The sequence below is a fragment of the Achroia grisella genome, unplaced genomic scaffold (genome assembly GCF_030625045.1).
Source record: "Achroia grisella isolate CSIRO2021 unplaced genomic scaffold, CSIRO_AGI_Agris_v1 utg5633, whole genome shotgun sequence".
In the NCBI taxonomy this organism is placed as follows: domain Eukaryota; kingdom Metazoa; phylum Arthropoda; class Insecta; order Lepidoptera; family Pyralidae; genus Achroia; species Achroia grisella.
Genome location: NW_026712943.1, coordinates 18,083 through 28,255, shown reverse-complemented (window position 1 = coordinate 28,255; position 10,173 = coordinate 18,083).

Sequence of the window (10,173 nt, the reverse complement as noted above, 5' to 3'; positions counted from 1 at the left end):
CAGCATTTTGTAGATAAATATCGTTTCGATAAAATTCTGCTTGCTTATAATACATATAAGTACTCCATATAGGGTAACATTTGTATGTTTTGCTTCTTTTTTCTGAACGTACATAGTAATTATTCCCCATCAGTTGCGAGATGACCAAAGAGGAAAAGAGATCATATGCAAAATTGAGATGCTATTTTATTTATAGTTAGAAATAAAACTTGTACATAAAATAATTTTAGTCATTCGATTCGATATGGTTTAATAATTTTTTATTAGATATTCTTGCTTAAGAATTACTATTAATAGTACTATATAAACCTCTATTTAGTCTGGTACAATCAAATTACGATATAATCATTTCTTTGTAGAATCAGTGTATAACGGGCGTACGCGGCGCATTACCTAACAATGTTCCATGTTGCTAACAATTTTTATTACAAACAGATTAACTTATACTAATTTGAAATTTAGTACGTATCAGTCTCACAATTGCAATTGTAAACAACTTTGCATATACTACTCTCAAATTGTAGATAGGTAGAAAATAATCGTGTTTTTTTAATGATTAGATGTCAGTATAATACCGGCGCTCGCGGCGATCTGTCTAACGTTATTCCCTGTTGCTCACAATTTTGATTATGAACGTATTAAATTATCGCGTTTTGCAATTTTTTACGGGTCAGTACCACAATTACAATCGCAAACCGAGCAACTTTGCGTATCTTAAACTCTTAAATGGTAGACAGGTATGAAATAATCATGTTTTTATAATCGTTAGATGTCGGTATACTATCGGTGCGCGCGGCAGACTATCTAACAATACAATAAGACCCAACTTAACGCGGTAAATACGTTCCAATAAGTTCCAGCACTAAACGAAACGTCGTTAAATCTTTATTTCTTTTCTTCGGAATGGCTACTATCAATATGTTTGCTTTCTTCTTGCTCAATTAATTCCTTGAGCTCATTAGAAAGACTAGATACTGTTTCTTGAACTATTTCTTTGACGTCTTTCCATTATATTCCGAATCCCTGGGTTGACATAAAGGAGCGCTAAACCGAAACAACGTTAAGCGGGGTCTTATATTGTACATTGCATAACAGTTTTTTCCATTTCGACCTATAACTTTTTCCCCTATTTGTTTCAATAACTGTTATTACGAATAATAAATAGTTTATAGTACCCATATACTCAATATGAATTATGAGTACATATTGAGTATATACTTTAGCGGTACCTACACATATTTTAAAAAGTTGTCAAATCCCATAAATTTTTTTTTCTATAATTCTATACTTTAACTTTCTAATTCTTTTAATTGAGTATGTAAGACGTTAGCTTTTATAAATTAAAAAGATTTGTGTTTTGTAGTAATATATAGTTTCTGTAAATATAAAGTAGTATCGGTTATTATTTAATTTTAATTGAAAATCTTGGAATTGTAATATTATGCTTTGTTCTGTGCCATCTCAATTGTGCTGGGATACCAGCCATGCCATTAGTTCTTTCTCATTTGGATGCCATATTTTTTTAATCATATTATATTGGTCACTTAAATTCTAAAAATTTTCAAGAATCATTAATGATTAATAATACAGAAATAATCAAAATATACGAAAATAAAGTGCCAATAATTATTTTAGTTATTAATCTTTATATTGCTTAGATATTACATAAAAATCCGTTTACGGTTCTACCAGTATATATACTAGTGATACATTTTTACCATACGGCCTGTGGTGGTTATATGAACAGTACCACGAAAATCATGATGACATGTGATGCCCATATCACTCAAGCGTTACTATTTCGGAAAACTAAAATATCATGCCTCTTATCAAATTCAAAATGTCTTGATTCATATAGATCTATTACAAACGCTTATGATATGTCAAATCTACCGTCAGTTCGGATAAAAGAAGAACTGACAAGAAACTCAGCACGTATTCTTCTCAAATAAACGTCGGACATGTTTACAATATGTTTATTCAAATTTGTGAATACAGTGGCCACTAGCATATGCTATTGCAAAAGCAAATAGTGTGGTCATCGTATATCCTGTTATTTCACAACCTAATTGAGATTCAACCCACAACAAAACACAGCTTACTGTTTTGTAACAACTGTTTAAAGTCGTCTCCATGGGTATCTACGTCCCATCTATTTTGCACCCTAAGCAGCTTACTTTGTAAAGCGTCTTTTGAATGACAATTAAATTACATAGTTGGCAAGACACTTTAGTCGTTCGAAGTGGAACGTGATGTCTTGATATCCATTGTGCTCTTCATGTGTATAGATCTCGGTTTCCATTTACACCATAAGACGGGCTGGCAGAATATTTTCCAATCGTGTTACATATACTAAAATAACCGTTACCTCTAATAATAAATAGCCTGTATCTAAATACGTACAAAGATTATTTCTATAAATATTTGTAGAACCGTTTAACACAAAAAAAGTAGCGAATATTTTACGAGAAGCTATTTTGACTGAATAAAGTTTGTCGTTGTATTGTGTACATGTGTATTGGATAAAAGATTGTATGTGTCTATTGTAGTGTTTAATAAGTAGAGATACTTACGTGTTCTATTTTTTATATGTAGTGTTTACTTCTTAAATGAGAATTTTATATTATTATAACTAAGCTGACCAGCTGAACTTCCTCTGCGTCACATTTTCGCTGTTTTTGCATCATTTTCATTGCAGCTCCGCTCCTATTGGTCATAGCGTGATGTTGTAACCTATATATAGCCTTCGTCGATAATTAGGCTACCCAACACAAAGCATTTTCTAAATCGTATCAGAAGTACCGGATATTTTAGAAATAAAAAAAATATCTCTATATTTTATCCGTATAGATTTTACAGCGATCTATAATTAGATAACTAACGCTAATTCTACTTTCTTTACATTAATGTTGTTTTTTTATTTTCTAAATGCTACTTTTTAATAAATTGATGTGTATCCTCTATTTCTTTATTAGTAAGGTTGAAATATATTATAATTACTTTCCCGGGGTTTTTAATTCTTATTCTTAAATATTACTAATTTTGTTAACTAAGTACTTTCTAATTTTAATTTCTTGTGTACGTTTTCTTGTAAGGATTACTCTGTCTTTCATCCTCTTTTTTAAGTGTATGGTAATACTAGATTTCCTGTGTTTTTAGATGTTCTTATTATAAAATGACTTATTACGTTATCTAAATACTTTCAACTTTTTTAAATTTCTCCTCGTAATTCCTATCATATAAATATTTTAATCCAGTAATACCTCACACTTAAGAAGAGAGCATGTTTTTTTTTAAGTATAAGGGTATTATAAAATATACTATAATTCGTATTCGTGGGTTGTTAAGATTTTCTACTAATTATTATTTTTTTACTTTTTTTTTACGAATATATTATGTTTCATCTTTTTTAATTGTAAACTAATAACCATGTAGAAATATTCTATAGTTGGTTCTTCGAATTTGTTTAGTTATACTTAAATATAAAATTGCTAATTGTAATGTCAGTATGAGATGAATTAATTCATTATCAATCATAGTTTAATAAGTTGGGTGCATATTAGAATTTTAAGGGTATTGTCTGTCTCATACTTACATGGACAGTAATTTTTTTTTATGTATGTCTAAGACATATAAAAACTTATACTTTTTTTAGTCGTTGTATATATAATCATATTATCGCCCAATATCCATAGTTAACTCGAATTTTTGTATGGTACATAAGTTTTTCGACTCGTGCAGGGCTATTGCAAGCTACGTACTTACCAAAACATAACTGTATTAGCAATTATATATACTTATCTCTTCTCTCTATCTTTCACTCAATTTTAATTTTACAATCAAATTCATGCCAAGAATTTCAGTAGATAATCCTAAATTTCTTATCTGTTACCTTGCTGGTGTTATGGTCTTATAACATTATTTAAATTTGAAATAGATTCTTAATAACAATAGTTTTATTTGGTAGCCCACTCATTCATAAACGAATATATCAATATCTCCTTTGGAAAGTTTCACTCTGTCCCGAGGAAATAAAAATGATCGCTCCTAAGAATATCCTTCAATTCTTGTCCCTGACGGGTCTAGGTAGCGAAATTTGAAAAAGGGCGAGCACAATAGATCTATGTAGGTCGCAGTGCTACAGGTGCAGGTATCTGACAATAGCCCAAACAACCCAATAAAAAAAATGCCTGGGCACTTACCATCATATTTATTCTACCCTAGGCATAGAGCAAAAAAGGTAAACTCTATATGTAGACTTTGGCTAATTTAATATTATAAATCACTTATCATTACAATATTGTCTCTATATGTAATCTCAGAGCTTGCCAAATTGGCAATGAGAGCATGATGATAGCCAATTTATACTAATGTTTACATTCAGGTACAAGTATATGTCTACATTTTGAGCCTTTTGAGTCTTTATGTCTAATATTCCTTTACGATGTATTTTTGTTTCGTTTTTCTTCAGTTATCAATCCTATTGTCGTCATGGTAAGCAATTAGGTACTTGTATCATCAGAGGAATTTCAGAAGAGTTGACGATCTTTATGCTCTTTTGTTAAATGTACAATAAAGTTTGGAAATGATAGATAAGAACGGCAAATTGGTTGTCAGTTTCTGAATTCTAGACAAATACGGCAGAGGACCGCTTACCCCAGGCGATTACGACGATATTTTATTTTATATAACAGTTGTTCAGCACTTCTGGTATCAATCCGAATTATTCTTCAGGACAATTGCCATTCTCAGCAGGAGGCATATCGCTCTCATGTTTAGAATTTCTTAAGGGAAACACAATGAAAGCATCAATCTATGACATTAAATGTCATAGAAAAAGGACCTTTCAATGTGTTTCCTTTAAGAAAGGTTGTTAGAGAGTACAAGAGAGTGATAATCCTTTATATTCTTACCACTATAAATGTATTATTTATTGCTAATTATATACAATGTCCTATGTCCATATATAATACGCTAGCTATACTGGTGTGAGTAGGTACATTTTCTTTTAAATCAACTCCCTAAAGAGGAAGCATTGAAATTGTTATTTCTATTTTCATAATTTTTCGTATTAGGTTATTGTTTAATATCTTATTGTTATTTTCTATAGTTTTATTCTTGTCTGTTAAGTCTTTACTTAAGTGTACTACGTACATGCATAATTCGCTAATTAGATAAACCTTTTTTTGTAATCAACTTCCTACAATTGGTATTTAGTGATGTTTGTTTTCTATCTTCATAATCTTTCCTGTTTAATACCTCTTTGTAATTTTCTATAATTTTATTCCTGATTGCAAAATCTTTAATCGCAATATGAATTCTCTAAAAAAAAAATTAAAATCTATTTCTTAACAGAGGAAGTTGAATGTTCCATTTCATAATATTTACTTTAAGGGTTTTGTTTAATATGTCTTTGTTATTTTCTTTAATTTTATTTTCGAATGCTAAATTTTTATGTACAAAATTCTACATACATGAATATTTGGCTATGTGTACTTTTTTAATCTACTTTTTAAAAGAGTAAGTAATGCTTTTCCTTATATCCTTTTTTTTGTTAATCTTTCGTGTTAGGATATTGTTTAATATCTCCTTTTTATTTACTTTACTTCTATTCCTGATTGCTAAATCTTTATACAATATAATACGCATACATAATTCTCTAATTAATTAAACTTTTTTCAAATTTCTAATCGACTTTCTAGAAGAAGGAAGTATTCAGTTTCTTTATTTCTTTAATCTTTGTTAGGTTTCTGTTTAATATCTCATTATCGTTATAGTCTCAAACTCAATGTACTTAGTACTTGCGTAATAAGTTCACTATTTTTTTTTAAATTTATTTCCTAAAAGGTGTTATTTTTATTAAATTTCTCTAATTTTATTCTTAATTACTTAATGTGTAAGCTATACGTATAGTGCGCTATAGGTATACAGTATAAGTTAGAGCATTTTCTTTTAAACTTCCAGTACTAAATTTCAATACATTATTATTATTTTGCTTTCTTGTTAGGTTAACGTTTAATATCTTATTATTGTTATCTTCTATACTATAATTCTTTATTGCTGAATGTTTGTATATGTACATGTATGGGTAAATTTTTTGGCTACTAAAAAGGCGTTCTGAATTTCAATAATTCTATTGTTATTTTGCTAATTTTTCTTATTAGGTTATCGTTTTATGTCTTACTTGTTTAATTTCTTTACCTTAATTTTATTCTTGATTACTAACTTTTTATATTACTACACATAATGTACTTCAAGTACATATACGAAGAGCTAATAAGCTATACATGTATGAGTCGGTATATATTCTTTTAACCGACTTCCAAAAAGAGGAAGTAATCAATTAGAATTGTTTTTGTTTCTCGTAATATTGTTAGATTATTTTTAATATCTTACTATTGTAATTTTAAATACGTTGATTCATATGTGAAACTACTTTTGATACGTTATTCATTCAATGGGCCTACTGGTCTAAGCCCCAATTGTAATAGATTTCAATTTAAAAATGTTAACCCCTCGTTACTAATATATTGTACAATGTATAAATGTAATGTATAACGTAATAATCCTCTTATATATGAAAACTCTAAGTATCTTAAATATAGAGTTTATCGTATAGGCTCCAGCCAAATACCAAATAAAATACTCACGAAAAACTGAATCAATTTCACCAAGAAACAACGAAGTAATATGCATTTTTTTAAAATAAGTTTATAACTTTATCAATTTCACATGACCATAAATTACATTATAATGTGACCATGCAATTTATATGACTACTTTTTTTTAATCTTCATATAAATAGCATTTGTTATCATCTATGGCATGTGATTTTTTACCAACGTCGTTCAGTTTCCTGACATTGTTAACGATGTACTGGATTTCGGTATGCCCTTTACTATTAACTGTATTAAAACTGTCCTGCTTTTAAACTCTTGTCTCTTACTATACAGCTACATTCTTAATTTGTAACAGTGACCAAACACTATAATAATAAAAAGGGATCTGTCTTAGGTTTTCGTTTTGATCAATAGAGGAATTATTGTTTAATAAGTGTTTTCCTTACAATTTTTATGTATGTAACCTTATAATATTAATGAATCCAATTTTTGCATGTTACGTTCTGTGTATGTTAATCAACGTCATTATGTAGTGAAATAAATGTTAAAATGATATATTTGTGTTTTATTTATTATCTACTACTGACCCGATAAGGCTTCGGCCGGCCAACTAACTGTGAGTTGTATAAATGCTTTGAACTTCATTTGTGGCATATATATCATATATATATATATATATATATATACAGATTACTTGCCCTGACTTTCCATGCCACTATCATCCACCGATGCCCCTTATAACTTAAAAATTATGTAGTAACCTGTAATTTTTATATGATGATAACGGAAAGCTGCACTCACCTGTGCTAATGATTTACGGTAACGGGTCACCAGTTAAGGATAATAAAGTGAACATGAAGTTAGGTCAATTGACAAATTCTCCATACTTCGGTCTCTTCATGATACTTGTTAAATACAGTATACTCCAGCTTAGCTTTACTGATGATTGAAACTAGAAGTGACGGCAGTAGGCCACACTCCTGGCATGCACTCCAAACTCGCGGTATTACTTATGCAGCTGCTTAAGGCTAACTCCTCCCGCAGATTCGAACTTCGTCTGAGGCTGTGATTTCGCTCCGCGTTTGAATTGTAAGGGCATCGATTGGAAACTTAAAGAAGTAGTATAAATGGGAAAGTTTTTGTAATACGCGTCGTGGACGCGAGTAATAACACGAATATTTTAGACATTTATTTATTTAGCATAATGAAATACATAGATAAGCATACATCTAGATTACGTAACTATAGCTAATCATGTCTGTGGTTGTAACTATCTGTAATAATTCGTTCCTGGTACTATCAATAAATGATTAAAACAATCACAATCAAAGTAAATTAATAACTTCTTTAGTTATACAATATAGTATGATGAAATCAAAAATTAAAATGTATCCTTCAGTTTTTCACACAAACAGATGTTATCAGATATTCTACGACATTGTAACCAAGTTTCAAGTCGTGTCCATACACACAGAACTTATCACATTCCATTTCTTACTTATATAACTTTTATTAACAAAGTTAACTTACACAAAGCTATGCAAAAACATATTTACGGCTAAATAATTTGCGCTTTCAGCTACTTAAATATCGTAATTAATATAGTATAATTATTTAAATTTATAATCATTACACTCGCAAGCTATAATAATACCTAACAATACATGAGTACATAACATACATGACAATTGCGAATTTTATTAATAGAAATAAAATATTCCGAAATCAGACGATTTATTTTATAATTTATTAAAATAAAAGTTTCGACAATGACTACCACAAACATTATGGTAATGACTACCCTAAAACACTTAGAATGTTCAAAAATTTTATTAATACTACTAAGTAGACACCTAAAAGCTTCCAAATTATTCCCTACACGTGGCAATCTAGATTAAAATTTAGACACAAATAGTAATGGTTATATATGTTGAACTACAATATATTGCCTACATACGACATGTTGGATTAAACATTTAGACACAAATAGTAATGATTATATATGTTGAACTACAATATATTACCTACATACGACATGTTGGATTAAACACTCAGACACAAATAGTAATGGTTATATATGTTGAACTACAATACGTTACCTACATACGACATGTTGGATTAAACATTTAGACACAAATAGTAATGATTATATATGTTGAACTACAATATATTACCTACATACGACATGTTGGATTAAACATTTAGACACAAATAGTAATGGTTATATATGTTGAACTACAATACGTTACCTACATACGACATGTTGGATTAAACATTAAGACATAAATATGTTGAACTACATTAATCATGCAATACAATTAGTGAATAGGATTACATTTTAAGATATAATGGATTAATATACGCAAGTTATGACTAAGAATATATATCCTACCTCTATGATTTCCGATAATATAAGCGTGCCTACGTTCGGTATAAATTAAGGTGAATAATAAATTAATTAAATGAAAATACATTATTCACGATAACTATTGCAAAATTTTAAAATGTATTGACCTAATTTATATGATATATTTTAAATTAAATAATAGGTTCCGTATAAGTTAACGTAATAATAAATAATTTAAATGAAAATACATTATTCAAGATAACTATTGCAAAATTTTTAATTGTATTGATCTAATTTATGTGATGTATTATAAATGAAATATGTAACATGTTCGGTACAAATTAAGATGAATAATAAATAATTTAAATTAAAACACAATATTCAAGATAACTATTGCAAATTTTTAAATTGTAGTGATCTAATTTGTATGATGTATTTTAAATTAAATATTATGTTCGGTATAAATTAACCTGAATAATATATAATTTAAATGAAAACACATTATTTAAGATATCTATTGCAAAATTTATATTGTATTGATCTAATTTGTATGATGTATTTTAAATTAAATAACATCTTCGGTATAAATTAACGTAATAATAAATAATTTAAATGGAAACACATTATTTGAGATAACTATTGCAAAATTTTAAATTGTGTAGATCTAATCTATATGGTGTATTTTAAATTAAATATGTAATAAGTTCGGTATAAAATAAGGTGAGTAATAAATAAATTACATTCAAGGTAACTATTGCAAAATTTATATTGTATTGATCTAATTTGTATGATGTATTTTAAACTAAATAATATGTTCGGTATAAATTAACCTGAATAATAAATAATTTAAAAGAAAACACATTATTTAAGATAACTATTGCAAAATTTTATATTGTATTGATCTAATTTATGTGATGTATTATAAATGAAATATGTAACATGTTCGGTATAAATTGAGGTAAATAATAAATAATTTCAATGAAAACACATTATTCTAGATGACTATTGCAAAATTTTAAATTGTGTTGACCTAATTTACATGATGTATTTTAAATTAAATAATATGTTCCGTATAAATTAACGTGATAATAAATAATTTAAATGAAAACATATTATTTAAGATAACTATTGCAAAATTTTAAATTGTATTGATCTAATTTATGTGATGTATTATAAATGAAATATGTAATATATTCGGTATAAATT